The sequence below is a fragment of the Ursus arctos genome, unplaced genomic scaffold (genome assembly GCF_023065955.2).
Source record: "Ursus arctos isolate Adak ecotype North America unplaced genomic scaffold, UrsArc2.0 scaffold_7, whole genome shotgun sequence".
NCBI lineage: Eukaryota > Metazoa > Chordata > Mammalia > Carnivora > Ursidae > Ursus > Ursus arctos.
Window position 1 is genome coordinate 58344227 of NW_026623089.1, and position 23686 is coordinate 58367912.

The following is a 23686-nucleotide window of genomic DNA, read 5'->3' on the forward strand; positions in this document are numbered from 1 at the left end:
ACCTGCAAAGTAGACAACTGAAAAGACTGAATATCCGTTTGTAATTGTTAGTTTACTTAAGTTACTTGGGGAGTTTCTGTGAATTCAGAATATAGAAGGGGATTGTACTAGCAGAGAGAGTGAAGCTGGTTATAGTTTTCTAATAATTTTTATGTCTCATTGTCATTCTTGTTTGTAAGAAATTCTTTGCTCTTCATATTTTAACTCTTATTCTAGGGAGGCAAGAGATTCTTATTTTTATATTCTAAGGAAGCAAGAGATTTTTATTTTTATTTTTATTTAGCTCAGTCCCTATATACTTAAAGACACTGTAATATAACAAAGTAATAGAGTATGTGTCTTCTATAAAGTTTTACATTTAAGAATGAAAGAAAACATTAATTTAATACGGTTTATTAAAATATTTTAATCTCTAAAAATATTTTAATCATAAGGATAGGTACATAAGTAATAATTTTCTTCTTCACAACGGGCAATAGAAGTTGAAAAATCACAAGGAACAATGACTTTTGGCCCATAATTCCAGGAGATCTACCCATAGCTTGGACTCTTACTGATTCCCAATAAAAGTAAAAACCTTGTGTAATACAGTATGAAAAATTTTGTTTAAATCAATCAATAATAGACAATTCTTCAGTTACCGCTTCTAAATAAAAGAAACCTTCTTTCAAAATTAAACAAGATTATAGGGTTTATTTATCTTCCATAAAATAGTTTCTATTTTCTGATTGAATCTTTCTGGAAGCATCTAACGTTATATACTTCATGAATCTGTTGTCCTCAAGAGTAACCACGGATCTATTTAAACTCTTTACACTTATCTTTCATGCTTGCTGTATTATTTAACACTTTATTTGGTTTTGCCTGGTTTCATAAGTATGAGTAAAAATTCATATTTCAAATGTTAACAAACGAGTCACTAAATACAACACACTAAATACATTCCATATTAAATTTGTATTTAATTAGAAAAGTGCTACCACCTAAATGAGATCATCTTTTGTACAGACTTACTTTTTCCAAGAAAAACCAATAAGAATATACGTTTTCTTGAACATAAATATTCCTGCGTTAACATTGTCACTTCCCTGAGCTCTGCACTTCCATATCCGTCCGCCTGATTTCTCCTCTTGGAATACTCACATCCAGTCCAGAGTTGTGCTCCCCTATCAGCCTCCATTTCTTCCTATAATTCTTATTTCTCTGAATGTTCCATAATGCTTCTAAATACCTAAACAAAAAAGTAAGTAGCCAACCTGAATCATTCCTCTCTATTATTTCCCATTCAAAATCAATGTCTCAGGCAGGGTTAATTCGTCTCCTTGATCTTTTGGTATCTTATTTCGCTCTCATGATTTAATTATGGCATTCACCATTTCATGCCTACATCGCTGTCAAAACGTGGTCTCATTGCCAAATCATTATGTAGTCATCGTGCTTTTATTGAACAAACATTTATTAAATAAAAATTACATGCCAGTCATTAGTCTAGGTGTTGGAATGCAGCAGTTAAAAAAATAGATGAAAATTCTTGCCATAATGGACTTTACATTCTGTGGCAATGTCCCGTAAGTGTGTCCACAATTGTGCTGCCAAAATATATTTTTTTAAAGATTTTATTTATTTACTTGACAGAGAGACAGCCAGGTAGAGAGGGAACACAGGCAGGGGGAGTGGAAGAGGAAGAAGCAGGCTCCCAGCGGAGAAGCCTGATGCAGGGCTCAATCCCAGAACGCTGGGATCACACCCTGAGCTGAAGGCAGACGCTTAACAACTACACCACCCAGGCACCCCTGCCAAAATATTTTCAATTGCAGATTCAACAGTCACTCTTCTTCATTGTGTCCTTCACAGGCTCCTCATTTTCTAAGGAGAAAAAAAGCATTGTTTAACATGACAAACCCTTTATATACTTTCTTCTATTTTGTCTTTGCCTTGTGCTGTATATTTCAACCTCTGGGACCACCTGCACATTTTAGTAGTGTATGCTTCGTTTATGCCAGTCACCACGATTTTTCTTTTTCCTGTGGAAAGCCCAATAGCTGTTTGTGGAAGACAGAATAATACCCGCCAAATATTACCCATATCTTAATTCCTGGAATAGCAGAAGGGACCTAGCCGAACTAGTTTAGGTGGGAATAGGGAGATTTTCTTGAATTGTCCGGATGAGTCCAGTCTAACCACAAATTCTTAAAAGACAGAAGAGAAAATCACAATAAAGTTCATTTGATCCACTGTTGCTGGCAATGATAGTCTAAGTAATGACCCTCCAATTATGATTCCCTGATCCCCAGAACCTGCAAATATGTTACGTAAATGGTAAAAAGGATTTTTCGGTTGTGATTACATTAATCATCTGAAGATAGAGAGAATATCCTGGCTTATCCAGGTGGGCCCAAACTAATCCCAAGGGTCCTTGTAAGAGAGAGGCAGGAGGGTCAAAGTGACAAAAAGATGTGACCAGACACTGGAGTGATGTACTTTAAAGATGGAGGAAGGAACTACAAGCCAAGGTATACAAGCAGCTTCTAGAAGCCAACAAAGGCAAGGAAATAGATTCTCCCAAGAAGCCCCTAGACAAAATGCAACCCTGCCAAAACTTTGATTTTAGAAAGTAAATTTGTATTGTTTTAAGCCACAAGTTTATGGTAATGTATTACAGTATCAATAAGAAACTAATAATTCACTTTGAGGATGGAAGAAAATATCCATGAAACAAATATGTCAGGCTCTAGAAGTTGGGAATGACCCTCACTGACAACTAGTAAGAGAAGGAGGATTTTGGTCCTTTATCAGCAAGGGATGGAATTCTGCTAAAATCCCAGATTTGAAGGAAATTTGTTCTTCCCCAGAGAGAAAGGAACACAGCCCTGCAGACTCTTTATTTAACCCAATAAGACTAATACCATATTTCCGACCTTCTGATCTTCAAAACTGTTAGTAATTTTGTGTTATTTTAGGCCAATAATATACCACTAATCTGGCTCTGACCCCAACACACACACACACACACACACACACACACACACACACACACACCTCTTTACTAGGTAAATTTCTATTCATTCCTTAGAACTCAGCCATATATCCCAAACCTCAAGATTTTCCCTGTGGTCTCTCACCCTCCAGTCTAGATTATAGCCTACTTACATTCTTCAATAACAATCTGTGAAGAGATCTAATATAGCACTTCCTTTACAGAACTGCAAATCCTTCCTTGTCCTTCTCACTCTGCTTTAAATCCTCTGGGAAAGAGGCAAACTGTTTTTTTCTCTGCTGCTTGCAACATTTCTAGCACAGCAACCATCCATTTACACTGAATAAAATATAAATGCATATATAGAATAATCAGCTTGTTTCTTCCAATAGTTCCCCAAATCATTCCCTAGTAAGTTGTTATTAATTATTTGAATATTTGATCTAAATATAAATGTTTAATAAAGCTTGGTGCTACCAAAAGCTAAGATAATTTTATTATCTTATATTACTGATCAATGATTGCTTCCTATTTACATTTTATCAATTTAAATTTATTTGCTAGACTTTCAAGTTTATCCATAATTGTTCTCTAACCTCATTATGCAAAAACCTCACAGTTTTTGACATATTCTCTAGTCCTATCTTTATGTATACACTCATATTTTCCCTCAGGGAAAATAGTTCTTAGATACCCTCTCTTGTCAAACCTTTTAACCTTTTGTTATAATTTACAACAAAGTCTTAAGCAATTAATAACTTACCCAGTATTTTATTTTTAATTTCAAATGTTTAATTTTGTCATCTTCAACAAAGGGTGGAACATTCATTGACTTCCATAATACCGATGATAAAGTTTGATTTGAATATGTGTTATATTTTCAGCCTTATTCTTATAAATAAACAAATGAAAAGTCTATAACCATTTTTGCTGTCTAATACAAATTAGCAGGCAGCCATGTTAAAATACACTCAAAATTCTTGACTAATATTACAGAGACTTTTTTTGGAAAAATATTTTTGTTACAATTTCAAGACTAAAGAAACTTTGCATGAGTTATATCAGTGTGTACCATGTATGACAAGTACATTTTTCAGGCATGGAAGTAATTTTTAAAACTTAGGATCAAACTCATTCAACATTGAAAGAACTAGACATTAGGCATGTAATAGTAACATCATGATTGTTCAAATACATTTTGGAAACATATATCTCTAATTGCCACAAGAAACAAATTTTCTTTTAAGATTTTATTTATTTATTTCAGACAGGAAGAGTGCATGCACATGAGAGAGAGAGCACAAGCAGAGGGAGGGGCAGAGGGAGAGGGAGAAGCAGACTCCCCACTGAGCAGGGAGCCAGACTTGGGGCTCCATTGGAGGACCCTGCGATCATGACCTGAGCTGAAGGCAGACAGTTAACCAACTGAGCCACCCAGGTGCACCATGGAAGTAATTATTTTAAATAGTTTTGTAACTTTAAGGATATCCCATGTTTTAGACAAGTTTCAAATGCCCTCCTCCCCAAACCCCTGCTTTTTGGAATGTATGCTCTTAACCCCCTCCTACATTATATCAGTATTAGTCTGTAGGAAAAATAGAACACAGAGGAAGTGATGCCCTCCACAATTCAATTATAAAAGAAATTATGAAGATTCCATTTTGATCCCTCTCTATTTTTTTTCTCCCTAGGGGAAACCATGAGTATTAGTTTCCTAGTGCTGCCATAAAAAATAGTACCACAAACTTAGTGGCTTAACCAACACACAGTTATTCTGGAGGTTAGAATTCCAAAATGAGTCTTAAGGAGATAGAATAAAAAGTTAACAGAGCTTATTCCTTCTGGAGGCTCCAGGGGAGAATCTTGTCTAGCTTGCCTTGACTGACTTCTAGAAACTTCCCCCATTTCCTGGCTCATGGGCAGTCCACAATCTTTGCTTCAGTGGTCACATCGCCTTCTCTCTCTGACTGTGACTCTATATCCTCTCTTTTATATTAACCCTGTGATTACATTGGTCCACCTGGAATGTTCAGGAAAATTTCCCCATCTCAGAATTCTTCCCTTAATCATAGGTGCAAAATCTCTTTTACTATGTAAAGTAATATATTCGTAGATAGCAGGGATTTAGATGCAGACATCTGGGTGAGAATATTATTCTGTCAATCGCATCACATCGTATGCAGCCTTACAGAGGGGCCCGTGTGACAAAGAACTGAAGCTTCCAGCCAGGAACCACATATGTGTGCTTGGGAGCAGATCCTCCAGCCCCAGTCAAGTTTTCGGAGATCACAGCACCTGCCTAAAGTTTGAATGATCCTCATGAGACACTTAGAACAAGAAACAGCTAGCTAAGATATTTCTGAATTCTTAACCCTCGGAAGCTGTTAGATAACAAATGTTTGTTCTTTTAAGCTACTAACTTTTGTGGTAAATTGTTGTAGTGATAGGTAGCTAATAAACCCCCAAAATGCTAAGAGCCACAGCTGATATCTGGTTAAACTCATCAACTATTGAAATTTTCTTGAGTAAATAATATGTTAGGTGATTTTCAGTGAGATGATATTTCATTAGAACTCACCATTTTCTGAACACTTTATATAATCAAATTAAGATACAAAATACTATGAAATTCACTCACTATTGTGTCCTTATATTATCCTAACCAAAACCAAAAGCAAAGTTCAAACTATCAAAAATGTGAAATAAAAAAAATATTTTGACTTTAAATTCTATCCATAAGTAATTCTGCTTTATGCCAAATCGCTTTTTGTTTCCCTGATGTAAAAATATAAAACTTTCTTGTAAAATCTTAAAATGTTCATCAACATATAAAGAATAAAAGTAAAGTCTAGTATAATCTAATAACCAGGAAATAATCTGTGAAAGCACATTGTCTTTCCCAAGGCGGGTGGGCCTTATCCAATCTTTGAGGTCATGAGTAAAATAAAAGACTGAATAGAAATTCTTTCTCTCTGCCTGACTGTCTTCAATCTGGGATACTGGCCTACTCCTGCATTTGGACTCAGACTCATACTGGAACTTATATCACCGACTCTCCTGAGACTCCAGCTTATTGCCTACAGATCTTGAACTTCTCAGCCTCCATAATCAAGAGGGCAATTCCTCGAAGAAAATCTCTCTGTGTGTGTATATCTCCCATTAGTTCTGTTTCTCTGGAGAACCCAGATCAACACTGATATGAGACTGGCTGTTACATAAATATCTGCAAAGCTTCTACCAAGGGTACTAAAGCCTTATAACTATTACTTCATTTTTGTGAGGACATAAGCAAAATGGAGATTGATAGTAAGTAAAATCAGGGGACCTGGGTGGTTCAGGAGGTTGAGCAACTGACTGTTGGTTTCAGCTGGGGTCATGATCTCAGGGTCCTGGGACTGGCCCTGCATCAGGCTCCACACTCTGCAGGGGGTCTGCTTGAGATTCTCTCCTTCTCCCTCTGCCTCTCCCCTCACTGGTGTGTGCTCTCTCTTTCTCTCAAATAAATAAATAAATCTTAAAAAAAAAAAAAAGAAAAGAAGTAAAATTAATTTGAACAACAGTCATTTGATCTAAATGAAAAATCTAAATAATGAAAGAGGGAAATTCAGTGGTTTTCATTAAACATAAAGTTTCATTTTTTAGTTCATTCCAGGCAAAAAATGCTATGGCAAAAACTATAAACAATAATGACCCAACAACAAAATACATAAAATAATAGTTGAACTTGGTCATTCCATATTTCAAATGAACATAACAATTTTCCACATTTCCCACTGATAAACTAGCAGTTCCCTGTGTCTTATAGTTTCCAACAAAGACAATGGTACAATTGGTTGTTACACCAAATGTATTGAAGAGCTATCTCTGGTCACTTCTATCAGCATACTTCACTGACTACTCTCTATTGAAATAAAAGTGTTACATTACCTTGGAACTGTGTTTACATAGATTAGAAATTTAAACTGAAGGCTGACCGAACTTATCTTGGCTTTTCAAAATGATACTTCTAATAACAATGATTAAAAATAATAATTAATAATAATATCTGATTAAACAATGTTGATAATATCATTTTTCTTTTCTTCAACACGTTTATTTCTTGAACTGTTAAATAGCTGAATTTCATTCTTTTGACCCAATTAAGAATACCTTTAACATATACACTTTTGTTTATGTATATTACCGATCATTTGTTTTCAACAGAGCATCCTTTCAGAGCTTACATAATCATTGATGAAATATTAGAAGCTTTGGAGTTGGACAAATCTAGATTTAAAGTTCAGTTTCTTTACTTTCTGGCTTTTGGTTCCTGGAAACATTTACTACTAATGCCTTAATTTCTTATCGGTAAAAATAAGTAATGTGATCTTCTTTAGTCATAAATTGATATGATAGTTAAGTAAAATATCGCTTACCATACACTTGGCAGAATGCCAATAACAACACTTTTTTATACAAAGTCAGTGCAGTGTAGCACCAGTTAGGGAATTGGAGCAATAGATATTAACCAGGACTCTGCACAGTTTAATAGTCATCTTATACAACTTGAGCAACTGCTAGGATAAAAAGGGAAATTGTGGTAACAAGATACCGGAGTGGCACCTTTAAAACTCACCTGCACATAGACATCCGGAACTGGAGTTGGGAGCAAGAAGGATTCCGGGGGCACCTAAACTTGCTGCATACTGCTTGCTTTATTTCTCTGTACATCTGCATCATTTTTTTTCTCTTTGAAAATATGTGTGTTCTAGTTTTAAACTATGTTGTAGAAATTAGACATTCTAGTGCGCCAGAGATTATAATATTTAAGTTTTAGTCGTGTATCTAGATTTACTGGCTGTTTTTCAATCCTTACTCTAATATTCCTGGCAGAGCATTTCTGATCATCACAACTTGGTTTTTGTGCCCACCATTTCTTGGCTACAGTGCCCATGTCAGGAGGCTGGGGTCACACTTTGCATGTGTGACCACTGCCTGAGGATCCAGATGCATTTTCAAGAGATGATGCAGGCAGGTAGACGTGAGGACCCAGAGTGGGGGTCCCACAAGGCCAGCCAAAAGGGTCCTTGGTTTCACACAAGATAGAAATCAAACTTGAACCTGAGAAAGTGAAAACAGTCTGTTGAATAGTGTGACAGGTATGGAACAGTGTCGCTGGGTTCTTGTCTCACACAGTCGAAGAATGAATTTCATGGGCACAAAAGGGTAAAGAGAGAGTTTATTAAGTGAAGGTGAGAATAGAAAGCTCTCTAGAGTGAGAGGGGTTCTAAATGGGTTGCCAAAAATACAGTTTTGGAATGTTGGTGAGATCCCGAGCCGACGACCAAGAAAGAATTCTTGAGGCATCTTTGGTGCACAAAGGTAATTTTATTAAAGCACGGGGACAGTACCTGTGGGCGGAAAGAGCTGTACCGGGTCATGAGGAGTGGTCCATTATATACTTTCAAGTTAGGAGGGAATCGGGGATAGCATTAAGTCCCTAAGGAATTTCGGAAGCAATGTTTCCAGGACCTTGAGGGGGCTAGTTATTGCTGAGAAAAGGTCATTTATTACTGTCTAGAAAAACCTTAGTCATGAGACCCTTCAGATGTATATCCGTGGGCCATCTGCTTAGGGGATGATTGTCAACATGCATCTTGGGGGGTAGAAGTAAAGGAGGTTTCCAAAGGAAATTTTGTATGTTAAAGTAGACTTGCAGGATCCTGGGGCTTGGGCTAAGATTGCCTTTGCCATTAGCAAAGTGTCACCATCCAAGCAGTTGAGTCCCTAGAGGAATGTTACTCTGTGTATTTCAAGAACTTGTCAATGGGCTGTAAATAGGAAGGAAATTTAATAATTTTTCTTCTGTCTTTGTTTCCCACATCAAGAGCAAAGTGTCTGGAAGACTTGGAAAGGAAAGGAGAATGAGTTGTTGTTGCCTGGGGTTAGGGGTTTACATTGGAAAGGGGTCTAGGCTACACGTTCCTTCAGGAACCCAGGGTAGGGTACAATCAGAAGTGTCAGGTGAGCAACAGGTGTTACTCCATAAATCACTGAAGGTAAGGGGTGTTGATGCCAGTGTCAGCTGAGGTTTGTTTGAAGCTAACATCCTGCAACATGTTTGGGATCTGGCACTTCTTAATTGTTATTAGGTGTTTGGGGCCTAAGATAAAACTCAGAGTATGGTTAACTTTCTTGCTTCCCCCTTGAAGTGGGAACATAAATATTTTGTCTTATTCAGAGACAAAATATACATGAGTAAATGGGGCCTAACAGAAAAACAGGAGAGATGGAGCCTTTCTAAAATGGAGTCCCTTCAGCCTCCCTACCTCAAAGGGACATTTTGTGGACTGGATCCACAATGAAAATAGTGCTTCCTTACAAATGCAAGCACATTTAGGGAATTTTAACACTACATTTATATTTATATATTTATATTAATATATTTATATATATAAATATATATTTATTTATATTTATATTTAACACTATATTAATCAAATAGCTCTTTCAAAATTTTATTGGTTGTTTTTCAGAACTGGGTATATCATTAAAATGTTTATGTATTGCATAGGCATGATTCTAAATTGAACCTTTAAACTCGTGAAATGTGAGCCCTTACTAAAATGGAGATGATTATTGCAGTCAATATGTCCTCAGAAAGAAAAATTTTCTAAATTAATTTTGCTGCTTTGATAGAATGAATAAAAGGACATTAGGAATGATATTATAGACTGGATATACAGTAAGGATTTGATACTGCTGTTGAAGATGATTTGGTAATTAACATAAAGAGATATAGAATGTATGAATAAAAAGAGAATTTTAACATATATATATTTTGTTGTTGTTGTTTTGTTTTGTTTTGCTTTGCTTTCTTGTTATTTCTTTAGCTGCCTGATGGAGATCTTTGTCTATTTGTAAAAATGGTGATTCTTTCTTTTTTCATCATTCATTCATGAGTTATATTTATAATTTGAATCTTACAGTTAAAATTATGAAGAAAATCAATCTTTTTGTATTTTGGAATTAATCCTGAAAGGACTTTGCAGGATTAAAAAAAATAGTGGTATCTAGTAAATGGCCAATAATGAATGTAGATATAATTGTTATACAGCAACAAGTAAAACATGCAATCTTTTTGTTCATTAAAAAGCCATTCATGCTAATATTCTTTCATTTTGTTTCAAAATGAAGTGAAAAAGAAAGAGAAGCACTGATTTTTCCTCCTTAATTTATCAACACTTTTATCACCTCCTCACAGTTTCTTTATTTCTCTTCTATAAAATGTTTATGGAAATTAGCTTCTCCTTAGGACATTTGTCCACCAATAGTTCCTGTCAAGAATTTCACCTAACGGGGCGCCTGGGTGGCACAAAGGTTAAGCGTCTGCCTTCGGCTCAGGGCGTGATCCCGGCGTTATGGGATCGAGCCCCACATCAGGCTCCTCCGCTATGAGCCTGCTTCTTCCTCTCCCACTCCCCCTGCTTGTGTTCCCTCTCTCGCTGGCTGTCTCTATCTCTGTCAAATAAATAAATAAAATCTTAAAAAAAAAAAAAAAAAAAGAAAGAAGAATTTCACCTAACTTCATGTCAAATGATAATAGACAGGAAAAGCTCTCTTTCCCAAATGTGTTCCTCTACCAGGTGTGGTGAACGTGTGACTAATGATCACTGCTTCCTGCTGGGTCTTGCTTCATTTGGTAATTAGCTCTCTCAGCGGCTCTCATTGTAAATGAAGGGGTCCTAGTGAGTCATTTAAAGAGGCTGAATGAATGGATAATCCATCATGTAGTCTTTTCGAAAACCCCATTTACAGAGGAAGGCGCACTAGGTGGTAAGTAAGGTTCAGCAGGAGAACTTGTCAAAACATACTCTAGTTTTATTTGCATTGGATATTTTCAAAGTCAAGTTTCAGGGTCTGTTACTTGGAGTTTTTATGTCTTTCCTTGTTCCACCTTAAGACTGATAACAACTGAGGAGGAAAGCATGCAGATCAAAATATACATGTGCCAAACTTTGGAATATGTCCTTAATTATAGCAGATATTAGGCAAAGAAGAAATTGTGAGTACGCCGAAAAAGATCTTGCAATCTGAGCACTATGTTAGAAATAATGACTGAAATTTTGTAACCCTGCCTTAAAAGACAGATGATTATTATCAATTCATTTAGTGTATTGTTAGAAGCCTGTGCTTGTTTTAACTATTTATGGTATTTTTTTTCTAATTTCTGGATTTTTGTGCAAATGCAGCAAGTTTTCTCAGTGGAACTGGGGATGGAAGGGAATGCACTTCACAGCAAAAACTGCCCTGACGGGGCGCCTGGGGGCTCGGTTGGATGAGCGTCTGCCTTCAGCTCAGGTCATGATCCCAGGGTCCTGGGATCGAGCCCTGCATCAGGCTCCTTGCTCAGCAAGGAGCCTGCTTCTCCCTCTCCCTCTGCCTGCTGCTCCCCCTGCTTGTGCTCTCTCTTTCTGTCAAATAAATAAATAAAATCTAAAAAAAAAAAAACAATTGCACTGGCAATCTTAAACAGACGAGGAAGACTCTGTGAAAGACTTATTGGAATAGGAGAGAAAGGCCAGGACTAAGTCTGACCTTCACCCCACTAAAGCAGGGTAGTGGTAAGGTTTAAAGCATGGTATACACTGATGGGAAAGTGCTGTAGGATATTAGCCCATCTGAATTTGCTGACTGGCTTTATCTTTAAGACAAGAGGTCATTTTACAACTTGGAGCAAAGCATTCGTCAAAATTATGCTTCTACTCTTAGAAACTAGGAGGTAGAGTGCTATCTCCTTTCATGATGACATTGCCAGGTTGTGAAACTGGCAAGAAGCTTTAAAAGAATGTATAGACAGCTCAAAAAGCAGAAAAAAAGAGTTGGCAATTTTCTAAAGTAAATGTTCTAAGAAGAGGGAGATTAGCGCCCAGTGTCAGGAGGAAAAGTGTCAAAAATGTAGTCAAGTTATGGGGAACATGAAGGTCTTCTTTGTCATGGGCCTAAAGAAGGGTACACTAGGGACTTAATCTTTATTTTCAACTTTTAATTAAAAATGTAACTCAAGAAAATAGAATATTTTAAGATTTATGAAGAGTTTGAGATGTTGAATGTATTATTCACTTATGGTCATTATAGTATTAACTATTCCATATGTTTGCAATATTACAAAATTTAATATTACAGTTTCCTTGTAACCTTAAGTGACTAACCCTATTTTGATAAATATTTTATACTTATAAATATCTATATATAAATTTATATTATAAAATTAATTTGGTCGAGTAATATCTGGGGAAATACATTTGGCTATTTGACATTTGGAAATGATGATTATTAAAGGCAGTTATTTATTATGTTTTAAGTACTTTCTGTGGTCAGCTTCTATAATAAGAGTTTATCAACACTGTCTCACCAAATCATTAGAGTAACTGGTATTCCAGATTTCCAGATGAGAGAGAAATAAAAGCTCGTCCAGGGATACAAGGTAATACACAGAACTATCTCACTCACCTTCAGCTCTTTGACTACACACTACCCTGGCTCCAGACTCCATCTTCTCTCTTTTGTAACTGGCTTCTCTGGTGAGATCTTAAACCTGTATCTCAGCCCAGTCCATGACAATGCAATTCTGTGCAATTAAATTGTCTAAATTCTATGCAATTAAATTATTGCCATGCTTCTTAAGATTCTGAATGCATCATCTGTCACAAAGAATAAGCTGATGTTTATAACTTTTAAAAAGAATTAAATTCTACTTTTTCTTAACCAACAAAAAAGGACTCAGTGCACACTATAAGAAAAACTGAGTACAAACTGAAAATGACACTGGAATCTTACTGCTTTATTAACATAGGGCAATAGGACCTGGTGTTATCTAATGCACATGAAAACTCTAAATCTTAAATTCAGAACACTCTAACATTTGGAAGTTTTCAGAAAGACATGCAAAATGGTGGGGCAATTAGCATATGATCCAGACAAGCTAACCTTTTTACATTAATGCTGTGGACAAAGTCCAGGTGAGACTCACAGCTGCTGTCGACACTCTTTTCTCTTACTGGTTTAGCATCAGTAATTATGTTTAAACCCATTTTCAGAGCCAAGTATTCTTTCCGAAAACCAGAAGAAAAAAAAAAAAAGGCTTGGCTCTCAATTAGGTGAAAGGCAAATATTTGTTCTCGTGTTTGCTGATACAGCAAGTGAAAAGGTGTGTGAGTCAAAAGCACTGAGTAACTTCTTAGAGATCGGTAGGTATTGTGAAGTGAGTTGCTTGATGTAACTATCAATATTCAGCAATGCACCTATTTTAATGTTACTAACGACTGAATGAGGATGAGAAGCAGTGTATGCTGGCATTCCGCAATCAGCAAGGTGGTGCTTACCTATGAACGAATATATTCCGTACCCTGAAGCGAAAAGGCAGATGGAAGCAGGTGTGTGCGTGCTGGAGACGGCATTACATGAAGACACGGCGTATGAAATGCAAGTCAAATTTGTTTGATAAGCACTTAGAAATTGGGATGCTATATCTGGCTTAGCTACCTAATCCTAGCTCTTGGGTTTTCAGTGTCCTCATTCAGGAGGCAGCCACATGTAGTGATTGAGAACATTCCAGTGGTCCTGAGTCCTGAGGTATGTGTTCAAAGTACCGGACGCGGTACCTCATATACTGCGGTCCGTAAATATTAGCCATTGCTCTCTGCAAAGAGATGACAATCTTTGTTGCAGTATCCACTACTATTTTGTAAAGATTCAAAGATGAAATGGATTTGAGTTTAGTTTGCAATGTTAGGGGAATGTTACAATATCCATTTTTAAAAATTTTTTATTGAGAGAGAACATGAGCAAGGACAGAGGCAAAGGCAGAGGGAGAAGCAGGCTCCCTGCTGAGCAAGGAGCCTGACGTGGAACCGATCCCAGGACCCTGGGCCGGGATCATGACCTGAGCCGAAGGCAGACGCTTAACCGACTGAGACACCCAGGTGCCCCTACAATGTACATTTTTAAAATCATCATTCTATCAAACCCTCTATTTCTTTAAAACTCCAGTATAGCACAAATTATTCAACTTTCTGTGGGGCAGATCACGTATTTTCTTTAGGCAGTCTCTTGTAATTTATGTCGGAATGGAATGGAATGTATTAAGTTGGAACTTAAAAATACACTTGAATATAATGACTGTACCATAATTAGCCCAGTTTCAGAAATAAAAATCTGTTTCTGTTGGCATACTCTGGTCAATTTAGTTCTCCTAATTAAATGATATTTTCTCTCTCACTGTTTATTGAAGTGATACTTTGCAGTGTTCAGCAGTAGCAACTTTAACTAGGACAGTTAGTGGAATATTTAGCTATCTTTTTGATACTCCCTTGAGTTTAATATACCTCATATGGAGACACAAATTCTTTACATTGAGAATAAGTTGTACTTTCACTAATAGTTTCATACGAAATATTGATAAGGAGAGTAGATAAAAAAGAAAATAAAATGAAAACAGTAAAAACCTATTTGTTTTCTTATAGATATGATGATATTCAGAATAATGTGGCTTGATGACAAATGGAGTATCTGTGAAAATGAATTTAGACCTGATTACAAAAGTAATGCTTAGCCACTAAAAGATTTTCTCAGAAGTGTGACACAATCTGGGAACTTCACCTGTCTTAATCAAGTGCCTACTTACACAGTTGCCATGGATGAAGAAAGGCACAAAAATGATACCCGATCTTCTAAACATTTTTGTAAGAACCAATATACCCCATGGAAAAAAATCATTATCTTGTTCTTGGTGTCTCTGAAAGTGAGGGAATTAACTTCATTTTGAGTTTTCCTCATCTCCAGAATATCTTAATAAGGATTAATTAATTTAATTAACTTAAGTATTAAGAAATAAAGCCATTTGTAAAGAATTAGCAGAATTATTAAAAAATTTATCATAAAGGGGCACCTGGGTGGCGCAGTCGTTAAGCGTCTGCCTTCGGCTCAGGGCGTGATCCCAGCGTTATGGGATCGAGCCCCACATCAGGCTCCTCCGCTAGGAGTCTGCTTCTTCCTCTCCCACTCCCCCTGCTTGTGTTCCCTCACTCGCTGGCTGTCTCTCTGTCAAATAAATAAATAAAATCTTTAAAAAAAATTTATAATGAAAAAGATATTTCATTTCATTCCATTGAGAAAAATGAGTAGATTTCTTGAGAACATCCAATGTATTTGTCTGTTCATTGATAAGACTAATGAAATTTAGAAAATATGTCAAGGCATTACAATTCTCAGCGTTATAAACATTTCTGACTTTATATACAGCGAGGCAATTGTTTAGATATGCCCATTCTCCTCTCCTCTTGTATGATTGTTATGTGTAAAACATGATCCTAGAAACACAAACATTTGTCCCTGATCCAAGCATTAGATGGAGAGAAATAACAAAAAGAAGAAAAGACATTTGTAATACATTTATGCTCATCCTTCAGGGATGGCTACAATTTAAAACACACTGACTTAACTGTTTTGCAAATTAATAGCATTAAAAAAAGCAAATTAGTCACATTTTGGATTCCCTCTACATTCTAAAGTTTTATAATGTATATACTATAAAATTTGCACTATGCAGTACATTATTCTATGGGTTGTAGTAATGCATAAAATCATATCTACCATAAAAATCTTGATATGGAACAGTTCAATCACTCTAAAACTTTTCCATGCTGTCCCTTTATATTTAAAACAGCCTTCTACCCAGTATCCTAGAAAACACTGTTTGCCATCTCTAAAATTTACCTTTTTACAGAATATCATATAAACTACATCATACGAGATGTAGTTTTAGGGGTCTGGCTCCTTGCACTTAGCAAAATACATTTAAGATTCATCCACGTTGTTACATGACTCAATCATTTATTCCTTTTTATTCCTGCATAATATTCCATTTATTGACTACACCAAAGGACTTATGCATTGTTCCTACTTTTTAGCATTTTTATGTAAAATTTCCAAAAATATTCACATACAGGTTTTTATGTGAACATAAGTCTTCACTTTTCTTTGATAAATAGGAAGTCAAGACATTGCTGGGTCGCAGGATAAGGTATATTTAACTTTATGAAAATACCAAAAAGTAACTCTACCATTTTTCTTTCCCACCAAAATATATGAAAGTCTGGGGGAACTCAACACTGATCACTTACGTTGAGCATATTTTTGAATGCTTATTTACCATTATTTGGTGAGGCGTCTGTTAAGATATTTTGCCAAATTTTGCATTGTTTTCTGATTTCTTAGTGAGTATTGAGTTTGAGAGTCCCTAATTCTGTATTTGTTATCATAAGTGCAATTTGCAAATAACTCCTCTGAGTTCATGGTCTGTCTTCATTTTCTTAATAGTGTCACATATCAGAAGTATTTAATTTTTCATTTTTAATGAGTATCTGAAATCTTTAGTGAACATGGTAGCACAGACATTTTTCCTGTTTATTTCTAGAAGCTGTATAGTTACACTTCACATTTAGGTTTATATTCCATTCTGAGTTAACTTTTGTATAATTTGCAAGATATAGGTGAGTTTTCTTATATTTGTGTGTTTACACTCAACAGTTCTAGCACAATTTGTTAAAATTGTTACCTGTTCTTTACTTAATTGGCTTTGATCTTAACTAAAATTCAGTTGACTGTGTTTGTGTGTCTGTTTCCAAGCTCAGTGTTCCATTCCATTGTGCCGTGTATCTATACTTTAACCAATACCAAGTTATTTTTATTACTGTAACTGTAGAATTATTCATTCGCTTCCTTTATATTGATTTCTGTTCCTCATCATTGCATTCTTTATGCTTGCTTTTGATTTAATTTGTCCATCTTTTTCCTAGTTGCTTAAGGTACAATAACCAATTAGAAAATATAGTAGAAAATACATTCACAGTAAAAATAAACACCATGAATTTTGTAATTTAGGAAAAAGGAAATATATTGGTTTAAAAATGACAAGGTCCGGACTTTCATGGAGAAGTCAACATAGGTTTATTGCTGCATATATACAAAATAGGATTTCATAGATGGACAAAACATATTGCATTGTGGCTACATATATCAACAGGAATTTTTTTTTTAATTATGCGGACTAAAGCAAATTAAAATACTAGTATAAATGGGAGAGCTAGCAATCAGGAAACTGATGTCTGGTGGTTTGGAAAATCCCCAATCCCTATAGAGAGCTGATGGTAAAATACAGAATGTTTGAGTTAAAGATCCACAAATTTGTGCCTCTCTCTACCTCTGATTAGAGCTACGAAATCAACAAATTAGACAAAACCAGCATCAGAGAAAGATAATAATAGGTGGGTAGTGTAAAGTTGGAAGGGGCTTTTATTTTTTAATGAATGAAACCATGAGAGAGAAACAGAACTGGTTACTTCTATGATAATGTAACAATTACTGTTGTAAGACTACTTCATTCTTTTCAAAATGTTGGCAAGTTACATTTTGTCATTTAGTTTCAAAGAATGTGCCAGGCTGGAACATTTCAGGCTGGTGGTGTTACATAATTTTTTAAAACAACGTCATTTGATCTGTTTCCTAATTTAGGTATTTACAAAACAGTGACTAAAACTCGAGTCCAATTAACTTGTGGTGTTGTGAATTTATTTCACTTTATCGTGAAATTCAAGATTTCTCGACCTAAATCTGTCAGAATCTGACAAAGTTACATGTCAACATTTGTCTTTTAAATATGCAGCATAGCGTATTTGGATTTTTAATTAGCAATGTGTTGCTTGACAAACAAACAAAAGTTTGTCCAAGAAATTTTGAAAAAGCTCTTACTCAGTCAACTATTTGGCATTACTTCTAAAAGATTAAAATTTAACTGTTAGCAATTACATTTTCTCTGGATTATTTATCCCTTTAATTCCCACCGTATGTTGTTTGTTGCTATTACCTATTTCTTCTAGTTCTTTCTATAGAAGCGGAATGGCAAACTCTAAACACAGATGCCCAGAAAATGACATATGTGGGCATTCAGCATTCTCATTTTAGGAGATGATATTAAGTTTTGGGTTTTGTTACTAAAAGTGTTCGGATGAAATAACCTCATTATTCCAGGAGACACTAATTTGTTGGTTTTTTAATGACCATTACACTTCTTTGTCTCTCACACTCTTTTTGTCTGTCAATAACTGAGGTTATTGTTTTTATTAAAATGGCACATGCATATTTTTGTCATCAAGTAAGACCAAAAAAAGTAAGAACCAAAAGGAAAAAGTTACTAAAAATCTAGTAACATCACAAAATACTTTTCAAGATGTAACTGTGAGTATATAAACCGTTCAATAATGGATGGATGGATGGATGAAATTAAGAGTTCCCCCCACTTTTGCTCCCAGAAGATCCCATGTAGTCCTGTGACTTTAAATAGCATTCATTTTCTACCAACTCCAAAATGTATATATTTCAGTAAAAGAAAGCATACTTTCCCTGATTTTGACCACTTTACCATTAGTGCCACCAAAAATGCTAAGTTCCTACTAATGCTTCTCCTTGACCATTTCAATAGGCTTCTGGTCTCCCTGCTTCAACTCTTTCTTTCATGGGATTTCACCACACTAGTGAGAATTACCCATGAAACATAAAAACCAGACCCTCTTATCCCGTCACTCAAAACCATAAAACGGCTTCCTGTCACATTTACAATAAAATGCAATTCCTTAGTGTGGCCTATGTGGTCCTCCCTGTCCCTGAGCTGTCTTTCTGAGAGCATCTTCAAGCAATCCCCCTTTGCCCCACTCAGATCCAGTCATACTGACCTCTTAGAAGGATCATAGGTCATTTCTCCTCAAGGCCTTGGCGCTTGCTCTTTCCTCCACCAAGATTATTCTTCCCCAAGGTTTTTGCATGTATTGTTCTGTATTTTATTAGATCTCTACTAAAATATGACTACAGAGAGGAATTACCTGACCATCCTAAAATAGCCAGTTCTCTGTTCAATCTCTTACCCCACTATATTTCTCTTCATAGCACTTATATTTACTGAAAATGATATTATATAATTATTTGGGTAAGTTCATTGAATGTGTTCCCTATAGAATGCAAACCGTATAGGTGCAGGGAGTAAGCTCCTCTTATTTGTAGTTTTACCTGCAACAACAGAGTGGCACCTAGTGAGCATAAAATAAATATTTATCAATTGTTATGAATGTAAAGATTGATTAAATCAGAACCTACTTTATGTTATGTTATTTTTTCAATAAAAATATTGAATTGAATCTTAATTTAACTAAAATGTAAGTAAATTAATAATGAAAGTAGTTAAAATAAAGCTATAATTCTTTGTCAAAGAGAGGTTAATTTTGAGATTCCTCTGCAGTTTAAAAAATGTAAAGGTTTTGGGGCACCTGGGTGGCTCAGTCATTAAACGCCTGCCTTCAACTCAGGGTGTGATCCCAGAGTCCTGGGATCGAGCCCCACATTGCGCTCCCTGCTCCGCTGGGAGCCTGCTTCTTCCTCTCCTACTCCCCCTGCTTGTGTTCCCTCTCTTGTTGACTGTGTCTCTCTCTGTCAAATAAATAAATAAAATCTTTTTTAAAAAATGTAAAGGTTTTAGTCATTGATTTTTTAAAAATCTCTATTATCCTATCAAGCAATATCCACTGATTTTAAAATAAAATATGATGAGATCACTGAACTTATCTTTATTTCCAATTCTCCTTCTTTCTATCCTCCTTCCTATCTCCTTCTCCCTATCAATGACTTATTTGGGTTATATTACTTTTACAGAATTAATTTCTTTAAAAAATTACATTTTCCTCTGTATGCATAATGGTTACAGATGTCTAGGCTTTGTTTATATATGAATAGATTTATCTTCTAAGTAATGGTTTATCTCTTTTTAAATTGTTTATTCTCATTTTTATTAGATTGATAAGTTCTGTTTGTCTACCTTCTTGCAGTGTTTTTTATGAATGTCGTAATTATGCTCTCTGTCCCCTAAGTTAGGGTATACTTAAACATATTTGCATACTTGAACGTCAAGCAAACTGTGTAGAAAAAATATTAGATTTTATTTTAGTTTGGCCAGAACTTTCTATCATCACTCAACCATCTTCTGGCTTGTGTTGCTATGTAGAACTATGAAGATTATTTAATTTTTCCCCTTTTCTTCTACTTGATTGTCTCTATATTGACATTATAAGTACTTGCCAATATTTGGTTCTCCCAACCTTCTGAGAACACAGATGACTATTCTTCCCAACTTAACTGCTGAAAAGGAAGAGCATATGAGTAGTTTTAGGAAATGGGATACGAAAGGAGGTGGTAAACAAAACTTCTTGGAGAAATTATAAAAATAGAGTAGATTTTCATATGCTACTATGACAAGGAGCCACCAAGTTCTAATTGGAGAAGCTAATGGATTGTGATTTAGAGCCCACTGTCAATCTGCAGTTTGAACTACAAGAAACTGTTTATACTGGAGCATTTTGATCCAGAAAATGGCAATCAGTCTCATGTATTTCGATGAACATGTAGCATAGATTACAGCAAACTTTTGTTAGATTGTAGCATTAAAATTTGGGGTCAATTTGTTATCACAGTTATCCACTTGTATAAATCCTGTGTGCTCTTACTTGCTTGTTCTCTCTCCCTCCCCCCTCAAACCTATCTATCTATCTATCTATCTATCTATCTATCTATCTATCATCTATTTTTTTCCCTCTCTGTCTCTTAAATAAGACATATGCTTTGAATTTTCAGGATCAAGTTTCTTTTTCAGGGAACTTATCTTTTATTTTATCCTTCAGCGTGCTTTCTTTTCCATTTGAACTGTATTCTTCCTTTGGAATTTCATATTTTTGGGGAGAATTTCTTTTGTCTATATTATATAACACTCTCTCAATTTTATGTCATCTATTTTTAAATTTTATTTACTATGATTTACTCAGATTTACCCATTATATTAGCATTTTTTACAATTATTCTTATTGTTTTTGTCTGTTTACTTTTCCAATTAGCTTTAATTTCTCTTAGTTTCTATTTTTGCTTCTTATTTCTGGAAAATATCTGCTCTTTTCATTGTTCTGCTATATATTTTTTTCTGTTGAGTTTTCTTCACTTTTTTTTTCTTTCTTTTAAGAGACATCTCAAGTCTGTAATTCTATTGTTGACAATAGTGGCTGTTCTATCTAATATCATTTTGTGTTTCCTTCATTCTGATTCTTATCTTTGAGTTATACCCAAAAGTGTCTGGAAAAAGTGAAGTGGAGAAGTAAAGGGGAGTAGTAGAGGGGTTAGAACTTGGGGCGGGTGATAGCATCAATTTAGTGTCGTTTTAAACAACCTCTAACCAAATCTGTTTTTTTGTTTTGTTTTGTTTAAATTTTCTGTATCTTAAGCTGTGTCTATACTAGGTTTGAGGAATTGATGAAGATAAAATGAATCGCCCCTTTAGTCCACAATCTTTCTGTGTTTGACTCTTCAGCTCACTGCTTTCTCTGCCTCCTTTTTGCTGTCTCCCTCTTGACACAGAGGTGACAGTTTTTAGTCCTTTATCCGTTTGGTATTTGGACTTGATTGTGTGGTCATCTATTAGTCTATAAGTCATTGATGGTGAAAAACAGTTTTTCTGCTCACCATAATATTCATAAGATCAAAGCATTGTTGGCATCTGGTATACTTTAGAGTTTGACAAAATTATTGAATTAATAACAGTAATTGAAAGAAAATATAAAATAAAAATAAAACCTTGGAAACAATGAAGTAAATGGTAATCTTTTAATTAATTAATTAATTAATTTATTTATTTATTTTTATTCACTCAACAGAGAGAGAGACAGCTAGCGAGAGAGGGAACACAAGCAGGGAGAGTGGGAGAGGAAGAAGCAGGCTCCCAGTGGAAGAGCCTGACATGGGGCTCGATCCCAGAACGCCAGGATCACGCCCTGAGCCAAAGGCAGACACTTAACGACTGAGCCACCCAGGCGCCCCCAAAGTAAATGGTAATCTGCTGAAAAAAACCAATATTTCAGAGAAAATAGTCTTGCATCTAGTAAATATATAATATGTTATCAACTCAGGTTTACAGTTAATATTTACAATGTTTTCTAAGCAGTATTTTCTCAAGAAACCCAAATTTATGTTGATACAAAGTTTAAATTTTTTGAATATTGTCCCAATAACAATTTTTAAAAAATAAATGTGATGGTGTGGTGGACAGTAAATATATATTTTTTTAATTTTACTTATTTATTTGACAGAGAGAGAGCACATGCAGAGGGAGAGGGAAGCAGAGGGAGAGGGGGAAGCAGGATTCCCCCTGAGCAGAGAGCCTGATGTGGGACTCAATCCCAGGATCCTAGGATCATGACCTAAGGTGAAGGTAGACACTTAACCAAATGAGCCACCCAGACACCCTGACAGTAAACATAAGTTCCTTGGAAACATACACCAAACAAAAAATATTATGTTAATATAGATTGCAAAAATGAGCTTGCTCTTTTTAAATCTATGCGGTAGAACTCAGCCAAATTAATGTATTTACAACTATATAATTCCAGCCAATTTACCTACTAAATTCTAAATGACTCTCTGTGGGAAAACAACATTGACACTTTCCCTACTAGTTTTAGTATAGTTTACCTATTGATCCCGAACTTTTAAAAAGGTACTATTTTAGAGAATGTGTGTGGATATGTGGAAGGCACATATTTTACTTCAGGTTTAATTTCATTTAAAGAGGTCTATTTAGGGGCACCTGGGTGGCTCATTGGCTAAGTGTCTGACTCTTGATTTCAGGTCAGGTCATGATCTCAGGGTGGTGACATCAAGCCCCGTTGGGTCCGCCCTCAGCAGAGAGTCTGCTTCTCTCCTGGTTCCTCTCTCTCTGCCTCCCCACCCCCAACTTGTGCATGCACACTCTCTCTCAAATAATTTTTTTTAAAAGGTCAATTTAAGGTCTATATACGTAGCTGTCTGAATGCTAACAGGGACAATCCATATGGTTTTATTTTTTATAAGCGTTCTATTGCATCCTGCACTTGGCTTGGTGGGATGATTCAAAATGTGGTGAACTTTGTTTTTCTTAATCTTAATATAGGCATCAAGGATTTTGCTTGTGTGTGGAAGAAGCAACACAAATTGAGTGTGATTGTACACAGGGCCAATGTATCTCCCATTTCTATAATGTGCAATAAAGTCATTAAAGATTAATAAAGATCAGAATGATTTTTAAGAAGTTAGAAAGTCTCTTAGTATGCATCATTCTTCTACACACTTAATTTTTAAGAATTCAGAAGCTTAGAATTGTGATTGCAAGTTTATATTTTTATTCTGACACAACTTCAACTCCAAAATATATGATTTTAATGTGTGTGTATATGTCTGTGTGTTTTCTTGTCTCCTTATAGCCCATTTGCAAGCATCCTTTTCATCCTTTGTTAAATATATTGAAATGTACTTATGTTAAAAAAAAAAAACCTGCTATCTCTGCCTAAGTGTACAGTCTCAAGATGTGTATATATTCATAGTTTAAAATAGTTGCCTAAACTCAATCTAATACTATATTTCCATGACATATTTCCTATGTGTACAAGTCATCAAGATATTGGATTCCTTGGAAAATAATTAAGTATATGCCAGATCACGAACCCTTTTTCTTACTTGTTAAATCAGGATAAAACAGATGTGACAAGCTCCACATTTTGGATCACTGAGCCACCCAGTGAAATAAGCACCTATAGATACCTTATTAGA